The 13,420-nt window shown below is 47.4% G+C and overlaps 1 protein-coding gene across 4 annotated transcripts in view; it reads left to right on the forward strand.

Moving 5' to 3' along the window:
- The first annotated feature begins 276 nt into the window (after positions 1 to 276).
- Positions 277 to 13,420, forward strand: part of CNTN1 (contactin 1) — a 484,199-nt gene continuing 471,055 nt past the window's right edge. For 2 of the 4 annotated variants that reach the window (XM_029058335.2, XM_029058336.2), the window contains exon 1: positions 277 to 397. The gene's annotated coding sequence lies outside the window, so the exon portion shown is untranslated. The remainder of the gene's footprint in view (positions 398 to 13,420) is intronic. The other 2 variants (XM_029058332.2, XM_029058331.2) reach the window with 1 other exon arrangement.

The raw sequence follows: 13,420 nt of genomic DNA on the forward strand, positions 1-13,420 counted from the left end.
TGGCTGCAACTTCCAAGCCTCCCTCCTCCTCCTCCTCCTCCTCCCCTTCCCGGATCCGGGATGCTGCCCGCTCCGATTGCAGACCCATTGCAGCTGTGAGATTTTTCCCCATCCCTCTCCCCCTTTGCCAGCCGGTCCTGAGGATGGGGGAGACTGCCAGCCGGCCGGGCCAATGGGGACGGGCCCTTTCTCGGTGGCCCCGCCCGGCCGGGGGGCTTGGCCCAATGAGGGCGGCGGGAGGTGGGATGGATGCGGCCGAGGAGGGTGGGTGGGCTCGGGCGAGAGGTGGTCCTGTCCCAGGTGTGGCCCGCCCAACGGAGAGAGCCGTGGGGGGCGCCGAGCCAGCCGCGCCGCGGCTCGGAGGGGAGCGAGCCCGGCGGAGCCAGCGGGCTAACAGGTAGGAGGCCGCCTCCGTTGCCCAGCGGTGGCAACGATTCGCCTCGTCATTCGCCGGCGACCCCTCGCCCCCCCTCCCTAAAAAATAAAAATCGGCCCCCGAGCTGGTGGCGTGAGTGAGGGCGAAGGCGGGTCCAGTGGTGCATTGGGCAGGGGGGAGGGCGGGATGAGGTGGAGGGGGAAGAAAAGATGCCAGGAGGGACACTCGGAGCAGCCCGGCATCTTCGGGGGAGCAAGGGAGACCCTCCATCCCTCCTTCCCAACCTCCCTCCTTCCCTCCCTCTCACCCTCCTTCCCTCCCTCTCACCCTCCCTCCCTCCCTCTCACCCTCCCTCCCTCCTTCCCTCCCACCCTCCTTCTCACCCTTCATCCCTCCCTCTATCCCTCCCTCCTTCCCAACCTCCATCCCTCCCTCCCTCCTTCCCAACCTCCCTGCCTCCCTCCCTCCATCCCTCCTGGCTGCGGTCCAGGCAACTTTCCCCTTGATGCTGCAGCCTCCTCCTGTGACTGGCATGATAAACCCAATGCAGTGTGTGCTAAAGGGCTTGGGCAGGGCAGGGCAGGACTGGCCCCCTCGGCAAACGGCAGGTTATCCTGTGCCGGAGCAGTGTCCCGGCAGTATTGCCCGGTGCCCGCCCCCACTGGTGCTTTTTCCCTGGCTTGTCCCCGGGGCGCCTGGCAGGCGGTGCTGCGGGAGCAGATGAGGCTGGCCCCGGCCGGGGGGCGGGTCGGAGGGAAAGAGGCGGCCACCTCTCCTCTCCTCTACCTTCCCTCTCTCTCTCCTCCCCTTCCCTTCCTCTTCCCCCTGTACTCCCACCCCTTGATCTCTCCTTCTGTTCCCCCTCTTCTTCCCCTCTCCTCCCGCCTTTTCACCCTCTCTTCCCTCTTTTCCCCTTTCTCCCTTCCTCTTCCCCCCCCCCCTCCCCCCACTTTCCCCCACCTCCCTCCCCCCTCTTGCCCCCCTTTCTTCCTCCCTCTTTACCCCCTCTCTTCCCCCCACCACTGTCTCCCCCCCTCTCTCCCCCCCTCTTTCCCCCCCTTTCTTCCTCCATCTTTACCCCCTCTCCCCCTCCCCTTCCCCTCTTCCTCCCCACTTTCCCCCCTCCCTCCTTTCCCCTCTTTCCCTCCCCTTCCCCTCTTTCCCCCCCTCTTTCCCCCCCTCTTTCCCCCCTCTTTTCCCCACATCTCTCAGCCCTTTATTTCCCCCCTTTCTTCCTCCCTCTTTACCCCCTCTCTTCCCCCTCTTTCCCCCTTCTTCCTGCCTTCCCTCTCCCCTCCTCCTCCCTCTCCCCTCCTCCTCCCTCTCCCCTCCTCCTTCTCCCCCTCCTCCCTCTCCCCCTCCTCCCTCCCCCTCCTCCTTCTCCCCCCTCCTCCTTCTCCCCCCTCCTCCTTCTCCCCCTCCTCCCTCTCCCCCCTCCTCCCTCTCCCCTCCTCCTTCTCCCCCCTCCTCCCTCTCCCCTCCTCCTCCCTCTCCCCTCCTCCTTTTCCCCCTCCTCCTTTTCCCCCTCCTCCTTCTCCCCCCTCCTCCTTCTCCCCCCTCCTCCCTCTCCCCCCTCCTCCTTCTCCCCCCTCCTCCCTCTCCCCCTCCTCCCTCTCCCCCTCCTCCCCTCCCTCCTCTTTCCCTTGCCCTTCCCCTCTCTTCACCCCTTCCTCCTCTCTCCCCCCTCCCTCTTTGCCCCTTCCCTCTTTCCCTCTTCCCCCTCTCTTTCCCTCTTCCCCCTCCCTGTCTTCTCCCCTCCCTCTCTTGCCCCCTCTTTCTTCCTCCTCCCTCTCTTCCCTCTCTTTTCCCCCTCCCTCTCTTCCCCCCGTCTTCCCCCCCCTTTCCCCCCTCCCTCTCCTTCCCCCTCCCTCTCCTTCCCCCCTCCTTACCCCCCCTTTCCCCACTCCCTCTTCCCTCCATCCCCCCCCATCCCCCCCCATCCTCTCCCTTCTCTTCCATCCCTGTCTGTCCCTCCCCCACTGTCAGCGAGCCTGGCCTCTGCCCAGGTGTCCAGGAGAAGGGAGGCCAGCGGTGGGGAGTTCCACCTGGTCCCGGGACACACTCCACCAGTTGAGGAAGCAGGTGGGAAGCCTGCTAGGCACTAGGGATTTTCCCATCCATCCATCTCTCCACACACCCATCCATCCCCAGAGAGGCTGGGTTGTCTGCCGGCAGGGGAGGCAGGCGCTCACCCTTGATTCTCTCTCCTTCCCTCCCTCAGCCCATCCCTGGCAGGAGGTGCCCAAGGGGACCTATTTCCCTCTAGCTTCTGGAGAAGGCCTGAGCCCTGGGGACCCCGAGGTCAAGGGATCAAGGGAACTGAGTGGTCCGGGCCCAGGGCCGGGCCAGCGGGTGGGCAGAGGGGCCGCAGCCCCAGGCTACCCGGGTTGGCGCTGTATCCTCTGCCGTGGCAGATTGCTCCAAGCTCCAGGCCAACGTTTTGTAGGGAATTATTCCCAGACTGAAGCTCTACCACAGGACAACAGTGCCCCCACCCCCCACCCCCGCTCTGGGAGTCCCTACAAAATGCTGCAGGGTGGTGGGGAGTAGAGAATCTTCTGCATTTATTCATCCCAGCCTTAGCCTGTGCAGGAGTGCAGATCCACTAACAGCATCTGGCTATTTATAGCTCACACGTGCCCATCCTCTCTCTGTGCTGCCATGCTTGCTTTCAGCCTTCCAGGAGCTATTTGCAAATTCTGAGGCTGGGGAAGGTAGATGGGAGCATCCAATTGCAGAGAGAAAAATAGCTAAAGAGGAGACTAAAGGGTAAATTCTGGAGGGAAAGCTGTATCAAATGAGAATATTCTGCAAAAACAAACAAGATTCTCAATCCTTTACTAATATTTATGAAACATCACGGGGCAACCATTTACTGCTCTGCTAAATCACCTTAAGTGATTTCATGATCTAGTGGCAAAAAATTGGTTCCCCACATGAGTGAAGGTCTCTGGGAGTAGGTGGTCCAGAATATTGGTTGCGTACTGTGAGAGAAGCATTATTCAACTACAACCTACGACATGACATATGCCCTAGAAATGAACCTTTCTTCTCAGAAATCACACTTGTCAGCAAGTTCATTTTCTAGCAGGAAGAGCGACAAGTTCAGGAGTTGTTGCAAAGTCTTCTTCTCTGTCATGAGGCTCAATTGATTAATGGATATAAGACCCCTTCACAATATTCCTTTAAAATGGCCTGGGGTTTTTCTCTGTAATTTTCAAAAAGTGAATTGAAACCAGTGAAGACAAGAGAATCAGCATGCCCCAGTGGATAGAGCACGGTTCTGAGAGCCAAGAGGACCTGGGTTCTAACCCTGGCTCTGCCACTTGTCTGCTGTATAACCTTGGGCAAATCACTTCACTTCTCTGTGCCTCAGTTACCTCATTTGTAAAGTGGAAATTAAGACTGGGAGCCCCCTGTGGGACATGGACTGTTTCCAAAGTGATTAGCTTGTATCTACCCCAGTGTTGATGAGTACAGTGTCTGGCACATAGTGAGCACTTAATAAATAATTTTTTTATTCTTTCATTAATTCAGTAGTATTTATTGGGCACTTACTGTGTGCAGAGCACTGTACTAAGCACTTGGAATGTACAATTCAGCAACAGATAGAGACAATCCCTGCCCCAAAACAGGCTCACAGTCTAAATGGGGGAGACGGCAAAGCAACACAGAACAAAACAAGACACCATCATCAAGATAAATAGAATCAAGGAGATATACACCTCATTAATAAAATAAATAGGGTAATAATATATACAAATGAGCACAGTGCTGAGGGGAAGGGGGAAGAGCAGAGGGTTGGAGGAGGAGGAGCAGAGGGAAAGTGGGGCTCAGTCTGGGAAGGCCTCCTGGAGGAGGTGAGCTCTCAGTAGGGCTTTGAAGAGGGGAAGAGAGTTTTTTTTATGGTAATTTGCACCGTGACCTGTTGGACCAATGGCTGATTTCTCCTTGAGGGAAACAAATCCTGATAGCGAAGGAGACATTCTTCTCTTCAGCTGATCCCTTTCTAGACTCATCCTAGACTGACAGCATATCATTGGAGAATTAGTGCTTATAACCCTGGCTTCGCAATTTGCAGAAAAGTTAGAACGTAACTTGAGAGGAGTTCTTGTGGAGGAAACAGAACAGTGTAATTTGTAAGAAACACATCAGTGAACTGAGATTTGCAAATGTTAGTGAACAATTTAATGGCTCCTAAAAGCGGGAATCCCTCAGACTACTCACCCACCTGAGACTGAATCCCTCTGGGGAGAAGAGGGAAGAGAAGTAGCTCTGAGAGGCACAATCACCTGTCCACTCATCTGGGCCTTAAAAGGAATTAGATTTTGTCTAATCAAAATTAGGCAGTGGACAAACAGGAATCTTTATAAAAGTTACAAGCAAAATCGCTAGGATGGAGCAATTCTTTGTCTTGAGAGGGAAATCAATGATATTAAAAAAATTCTGTAGATAGTGAAGAAATGACTAGTGAATATTGTGTGTAATTCATTTGTATTGTATTTTTAAACTACATGCATGTTAGGCTAATGGTGATTTAAGAGAAACCATAAGGAATATTTTTAAGTGGTGGTATAATTTTTGACTCATTAAAACATAAATTCAGGATCAAGCATGTTGTTGGATATAAAAAAAATTCCTTGGAAGTTCAACCAAGGTGGTTTTTTTTTTAGGTTCTTCATTGATAATGCTCTAAATTTATTTCTCCTGTTGTCTTTCTATTACCAGTAGTAGAAAGAGACTATATTAAGTGAAGTTTCTGAGTCTTTGAAGGAGTACTTCAAATCGTGTACAAGTTGATTTTATTTTACTTTTTCCTCGGGGGCCCACACATTTTAAATAATTGAGTATTTACTGTTCCATTAAATCAAGAACAGACCAGCATGTCAATTCTGCTACCTTACTATTGGGTCCTCAGTGCAGCTGGGGAAAGGGATGGAGGGAGAGAGTGTCTTTTATGACTGCTTGTGAGCTTTTCATACTTTATTTTGTGCTTTCTCTCTGCCTCTCTGTTAATCTTGGACCACTGCTCCTCTCCCTATAGGAGCTGAATCCATTTACACTCTCTGTGAAGCTCGAGGAAAGATAACATAATTCACCAATTCCGTTTCTTTATTTCCATTTAATAACATATTGTTAATCAATCAAGTGTATTGATTGGGCATTTACCATTTGCAGAGCACTGTTCTACACACTTGGGAAAGTACAATTCTACACACTTGGGAAAGTACAACCCAACAATATAACAGACACATTCCTGCCCACAATGAGTTTACAGTCTTGGTGTATTATTAATTTGTACCTTTACAATAGTGAGAATAACTGCATAAACATTCCCTTCTATAAGAATGAGTTTGTCATGTTAGCTTTGTTAATTGCATACTTTGAAGATGATTACTCCCACTAGGCTGGGCAAAGCAGAGGCTTGCGTGAATGAACAATCTCACAGAGACTAGAGTAGAAATGGATGAAATCCAAATTATTTTTTTTTCTAAAATACAAACTTTGAAGTGCATCTGTTGATATATGTTTTTTTTTCAGTTGGTATTTTTACATTTTTCAAATCTACTGTTTAGGTAAAGAACTCATTCATCTATACAAGAATGAATGTGATAAATAGAGTAAGGTGCCTCAGTTCTCTCATCTCTAAAATGGGGATGAAGACTGTGAGCCCCATGTGGGACTGCACTGGGTCATCCTAAATAGGTTGTTTCTACACCAGTGCTTACTGGCACACAATAAGTGCATAGCAAATACGGTAAAAAAAAAAAAAGGAGGGCAATATATACTTCTTTTGGGAAATTCTAGAAATGTGCATGCTGTATCCACTCATTGCTATATCTGACCTTCTCTGGAATGTTATCTGTTGTAGCAGAGAACTGGATAGAGACGATATGTACTTTACAAGTGGTTAGTACAGTGCTCTGCGCACAGTAAGTTCTCAATAAATACATTTGAATGAATGAATGTAACTTCTCCTCGAAACCAGTATCACAATGGAGACTGGTTAGACGGGGAAAGGTAACTCCTCCTTGAAACCGGTATCACAATCTGGACTGGATTTCCTTGCCTCTGACACAGAGCTGCATTCTTCATTGCTCTCGGACTTTATTATAACATATACTACAGTCCCAAAATTGGGATTCACTGGCTGGTGTTCCTTAAGGCCACTCGGTATTTGGAAAAGAGGCAAATCCCAATTAGTCAATCATCTTTATTCAGCAATTACTGTGCACAGAACTCTGTACTGAGCTTTTGGGAGAGTACACTATAGCAGACTTGGTAGACTCATTCTCTGCCCACAGTGAGCTAACAGTCTAAGGGGGAGACAAACTCTGAAATAAACTATGGATATGTACATAAGTGCTGTGGGGTGTGGGGGTGTGAATAGGGGTACACATCCAAGGGCAGGAATGAAGTAGAAGGAAGAGGGAGTAGAGGAAATGAGGACTTATTCGGGGAAGGCCTTTTGGAGGAGGTGTGATTTTATTACGTATTTGAACACTTTACTTCCCAGAGGGAAGGAATTTGGTTCATCTATCAAAACAGTTGTCCCCTCTCTTCTTTCCTCCCTAACTGCTCTCTTCAACTGTTCACTCTCCAGTGGCTTCTTCCCCACTACTTTCAAACATGACCAAGTCTCCCCTATCCTAAAGAACCTTCTCTTGACCCCATGGGTCCGTCCAGTTATTGCCCCATCTCCATCCTACCATTCCTCTCCAAACTCCTTGAGCAAGTTGTCTAAACCTGCTGTCTCAAATTCCTCTCCTCCAGTTCTCTCCTTGACCCCCTCCAATCTGGCTTCTGTCCCCTTCTTCACTCCACAGAAACCACCCTCTCTAAGGTCACCAATGATCTCCTTCTTGCCAGTCCAACAGCCTCTACTCAATCCTAATCCTCCTCGACCTCTCAGCTGCCTTCAACACTGCTGACCATCCCTGTCTCCTGGAAACATAATCCAAGCTTGACTTCACTGAGATAGTCCTCTCCTGGTTCTCCTCTCATCTCTCTGGCTGTTCATTCTCAGTCTCCTTCATGGACTCCTCCTCTGCCTCCCATCCCCTAACTGTGGGTGTCCCTCAAGGTTCAGTTCTGGGTCCCCTTCTGTTCTCCATCAATACCCACTCCCTTGGAGAACTCATTCACTCCCATAGCTTCAACTACCACCTCTGTGTGAATGATACCCAAATCTACATCTCCAGCCCTGATATCTCTCCCTCTCCGCAGTTTTTCATTCCTCCTGCCTTCAAAACATCTCTACTTGGATGTTCTCCCATCACCTCAAGCTCAATATGTCCAAAACAGAACTCTGTATCTTCCCACCTAGACCCTGTCCTTCCCCTGACTTTCCCATCACTGCAGATGGCACCACCATCTTTCCTGTCTCACAAGCCCATAACCTTGGTGTTATCCTTGACTCTCTCTAACATTTAACCCACATATTAAATCCATCACTAAATCCTGTCGGTCCCACCTTCACAACAACACTAAAATCCACCCTTTCCTCTCCGTCCAAACTGCTATCATGTTAATATAGTCACTCATCCTCTCCCACCTGGATTGCTGCATCAGCCACTCTGCTGACCTCTTAGCCTCCTGCCTCTCTCCACTCCACTCCATATTTTACACTGCTGCCTGGGTCATTTTTCTGCAAAATTGTTCAGCCATGCTTCTCCACTTCTTAACTAACTCCAGTGGTTGCCCATCCACCTCCACGTCAAGCAAATACTACTTACCATTGGCTTTAAAACACTCAATCACCTTGCCCCATCCTACCTCACCTTGCTACTCTCCTAAACCCAGCCCACATACTTTGCTCCTCTAATTCTGACCTGCTCAGTGTTCCTTGATCTTGTTTATCTCACTGCTGACCCCTTTCCCCCATCCTGCCTCTGGCTTAGAATGGCCTCCTTCTTCATTTCTGAGAGATAATTACTCTCCTCATCTTCAAAGCCTTATTGAAGCCATATCTCCTCCAAGAGGGCTTCCCTGACTAAGCCCTCCTTTCCTCTTCGTCTACTCCCTTCTGCATCACCCTGACCTGCTCCCTTTACTTATCCCCCCTCCCAGCCCCACAACTCTTATATACATATTTGTAATTTATTTATATTAATGACTGTCTCCCACTCGACACTGAAAGCTCGTCGTGGACAGGGAATGTGTTTGTTGTTGTATTATACTCTCCCAAGTGCCTACTACAGTGTTTTGCACAAAGTAAGTGCTCAGTAAATATGAATGAATGAATGAATCTATTCTGCAATTGAATTTTAGCCCAGTTTGAGGGTGAGCATTATCATGGGGCCATTATTATATTTCATTTTCATAAAACACTGTAGCATCAATTCTCCCAGAAACCAGCAGTACATTTATATTAATGGTGATTCATGTTTGCTGAATCTGCAGACACTGATTATATAGTAAACATTGTATGGTGAGGTTTTTTATATGGCAAAATGAAAGTCCTACAGGATTTAATAGTTATGCGATAGAATTGGATATCTACCTGTTTTTAAGTGGTAATAAAAAATGGTCTGTCTGGCAATTAATACCCTTCTATTTAGAATTTTGACCACATATGGCATTTCTATTTTCAATAAACAAGTTAGGATGCATAATGAGAAGCTCTCCATGTTTGGGTATTGCATTTCAACATTATAGAACCATAAAAGGCGATTCTAAATTGAGACTCTTAATCTGATAGTATTTAACTGTCATGGTTACTGGAAGGATGCAACTTTCTATCAATGGCAGCCTGCAACCAGCTTTACGAAAGATTAAGTAGGACATCAGTAAAACTGTAGACTGAAAAAATGGTTTAGGGAGTTGACAGTGCAGTAAACATTGGTAGAGTGCCGTGAATCTTAGTAGATTGTTAGGAAGCTCTCTGTGTGTTATAAGATTTTCCCCCATTTTCAAATTGTGAACACCTTCTGGGCAGGCTCAGTGTGTGGATGACCATCATTCTTGTACCTTTGACCATTGCGTTGTGTAGTGCTTTGCACAAAGTACTTAACAAATATGACTAATAATAAAACTAATATACTCATTTTTTTTCCAGTTTGCTCATTATGGTTTAGTATTATAGAGGTCACACAGCAAGGTCTGTGTGACTTTGGGCAAGTCACTTAACTTCTCTGTGCCTCAGTTACCCCATCTGTAAAATGGGGATTACGATTGTGAGCCCCACGTGGGATACCCTGATCACCTTGTATCCTCCCCAGCACTTAGAACAGTGCTTTGCACATAGTAAGTGCTTAACAAATGCCATTATTATTATTATTACTATTAGAACACAGATGCTCAGATTCCCGGGCCCTTACTCTTTCTCCAAACCCTGCTGCTTCAACTTTATTGCTACAGGCTGATGGCATGCAATTAAGCAGGGCAGATTTGGATTATCAACAGCATAATAATAATATTTGTGGTATTGAAGTGCTTACTGTATGCCAGGCAGTGTGCTAAGCGCTGGGGTGGATACAAGCAAAGCGGGTTGGACACAGTCCCTGTCCCACATGGGATTCACAGTCTCAATCCCCATTTTGCAGATGAGGTAACTGAGGCACAGACAAGTGAAGTGACTTGCCCAGGGACACACAGCAGACAAGTGGCAGAGTCGGGATTAGAACCCATGACCTTCTGACTCCCAGGCCCGTGTTCTATCCACTACTCCATGTTGCTTCACGTCCTGGTAAAATCTTTCAAAAATACATTCTTCTGTGGTTTTCTGGGAAGTTTAAACTTTCTCCATCACTGTTGGAGTGAAGCAGGGACTGAGGAGTGTCTAGGCTCGTTCGACCTATTGTATTCCATCATGCTTAAAGGTGCAACAAAAATTCTGTTTCCAAAGTCAGGATAAACTTCTGCTCCACTGGAAAAGCCTGTCCTCCCCCTGACTTTCCCATCACTGGAGCCACCACCGCCATCCTTGTCTCACAAACACATAACGTTGGTGTTATCCTTGACTCCTCTCTCAATCAATCCACATATTGAATCTATCACTAAATCCTGTCAGTTCAATCTTCACCACATCACTGAAATCCACCCTTTCTTCTCCATCCAAACTGCTATTCTGTTATTCCAAGCACTCATCCTATCACATACTTCACTCTGCTGCCTGTATTATCTTTCTACAGAAATGTTCAAGACATGTCACCACCACCACCCCGAAAACTCTCCAGTGGTTGCCTATCCACTTCCATATCAAATAAAAACTCCTCACTATTGGATTCAAAGCTCTCCATCACCTTGCCCCCTCCTACCTCACCTCCCTTCTTTCCTCATACATCCTAGCCTGCACACTCCGCTCCTCTGGTGCTAACCTTCTCACTGTGCCTCGATCTCTCACGTCTTGCCGCTGACTCCTGGCCCATGTCCTACCTCTGTCCTGGAAAGCCCTCCCTCCTCACATCCGCCAGACAATCACTCTTCCCCACCTTCAAAGCCCTACTGAAGGCGCACCTCTTCCAAGAGGTCTTCCCAGACTAAGCCCCACTTTTCCTCAGCTCCCACTCCCTTCCATGTCATCATGACTTGCTCCCTTTGTTCTCCCCCCGCTCTTCAGCCCTTATGTATATATGTATATATCTATAATTCTATTCATTTATAACGATGCCTATTTACTTGTATTGATGTCTGTCTCCCCTCACTAGACTATGAATCTGTTGTGAGCAGGGATTGTTTCTCTTTATTGCTGTATTAAACTTTCCAAGTGCTTAGTACAGTGCTCTGTACACATTAAGCGCTCAATAAATACTTTTGAATGAATCAATGAATTACACCTTGATTAATATATGAGCCTCCTTGCTGATCTACCTGCCTCCTGTCTCTCCCCACTCCAATCCATAATTCACTGCTGCCCGGGTCATGTTTCTACAAAAATGTTTTCAGTCCATCTTTCCCCGCTCCTGAAGAACCGCCACTGGTTTCCCGTCTACCTCCGCATGAAACAGAAACTCCTTACCATTAGCTTTAAAGCACTCAATCATTTTGCCCCCTCCTACCTCACCTTACTACTGTCCTACTACAACCTAGCCCAGATATTTATCTCCTCCAAATGCCAAGCTATTCACTGTACATCCATTTTATCTATCTTGCTGTCAACCTCTCACCTACATCCTGCCTCTGACCTGGAACGCTCTCCCTCTTCATATCCGACAGACAATTAATCTGCCCACCTTCAGAACCTTTTTGAAGTCACATCTCCTCCAGGAGACCATCCCTGACTGAGCCCTCCTTTCCTTTTTTCCCCACTCCCTTCAGCATTGCCTTGATTTGCTCCCTTTATTTACACACCTTTCACTCAGCCCCACAGCACTTATGTACATGTTCATAATTTATTCATTTTTTTATGCCCTTCTAGACTGTAAGCTCTTGTTGACAGGAAATGTGTCTGTTATTGTTATATTGCACTCTTCCAATCGCTTAGTAAAGTGCTCTGCACACAATAAGTGCTCAATAAATACAATTGATTGATTGAAACTCTTGGTCAACAAGCTACAAGCATCTTCAAAGGCCTTTGAGACAGTGGCCTCACATGGGGCTCACAGTCTAAAAAGGAGGAAGAACAGGTAGCGTATATATCTATAATTCTATTTGTCTATTTTGATGCTATTCATGCTCATCTACTTGTTTTGTTTTGTTGTCTGTCTCCCCCTTCTAGATTGTGAGCCCATTGTTGGGTATGTAGAAGACTGGCTATAGGGATGTATTTACAAAAAAATTATAAATAATTATTTGGGAGAGAGTGTGTTTATTTTCCCATTAGCCTTCTGAACTACACTTGTGCAAATTGACAGCACTTCAGGTTCTGTAGCATTATCTTTGAATTCAAAGGCTAGCTATATTTAGCCAATGCTTATTCCCTAGGGGTCACATCTTGTCTCACAGCTTCAGCTACCATCCCTCTGTGGATGAAGCAGCGTGGCTCAGTGGAAAGAGCACGGGCTGGGGACTCAGAGGTCATGGATTCAAATCCCAGCTCTGCCGCTTGTCAGCTGTGTGACTTTGGGCAAGTCACTTCTCTTCTCTGTGCCTCAGTTCCCTCAACTGTAAAATGGGAATTAAGACTGTGAGCCCCACATCGGACAACCTGATGACCTTGTATCCTCCCCAGTGCTTAGAACAGGGCTTGGCACATAGTAAGCGCTTAACAAATGCCATCATTATTATTATTACCTACCTTCCTCACATCGGTCTCTCTCCTTTGCCACAGTCTGACATTTTCCCCTACCTCCTGGACTTCTCCGATTGGATGGTCCTGCCTGCTCTTAAAACTCAACATATCCAAAACTGAACTCCTCAGTTTTTCACTCATATTAGTCAATCAATGGAATTTAGTGAGTCCTTACTGTGTGCAGAGCACTCTTACTAAGTGCTTGGGAGAGAACAGTGAACAGTACAGTAGAGTTGGTAGACACATACCTTGCCCACAAGGAGCATACAGTCCAGAGCAAGATCCTCTTCTCAATCAATCAATTGTATTTATTCAGTGCTCACTGTGTGCAGAGCATTGTATTAAGTGCTTGGGAGAGTACAATGTAGCAGTTTTTTATTTAAGTGCTTATTATGTGTATATGCTGGGGTAGATACAAGTTAATCAGGCAGGATACAATCCCTGTCCCACATGGGACTCACAGTCTAAAAAGGAGGAAAAACAGGTAGTGTATATATCTATAATTCTATTTATTTATTTTGATGCTATTGATGCCTGTCTATACGTTTTGTTTTGTTGTCTGTCTCTCCCTTCTAGACTGTGAGCCCATTGTTGGGAAGGGATTGTCTCTATCTGTTGGTGAATTGGACTTTCCAAGCACTTAGTGCAGTGCTTTGCACACAGTAAGCACTCAATAAATATGGTTGAATAAATACGATTGAATGAATGAATCTTCATTTTACAGATGAGGAAACTGAAGCACAGACAAATTAAGTGACTTGTCCAAAGTTACACAGCAGACAGTAGCGGAGCTGGGATTAGAACACAGAGCCTCAGGCTCCCAGACCCACGCTTTGTCCACTTGGTCACGCTGCGTCCCATTAGGCTGTCTT

Source organism: Ornithorhynchus anatinus, chromosome 2 (genome assembly GCF_004115215.2).
Source record: "Ornithorhynchus anatinus isolate Pmale09 chromosome 2, mOrnAna1.pri.v4, whole genome shotgun sequence".
Taxonomy (NCBI): Eukaryota; Metazoa; Chordata; class Mammalia; order Monotremata; family Ornithorhynchidae; genus Ornithorhynchus; species Ornithorhynchus anatinus.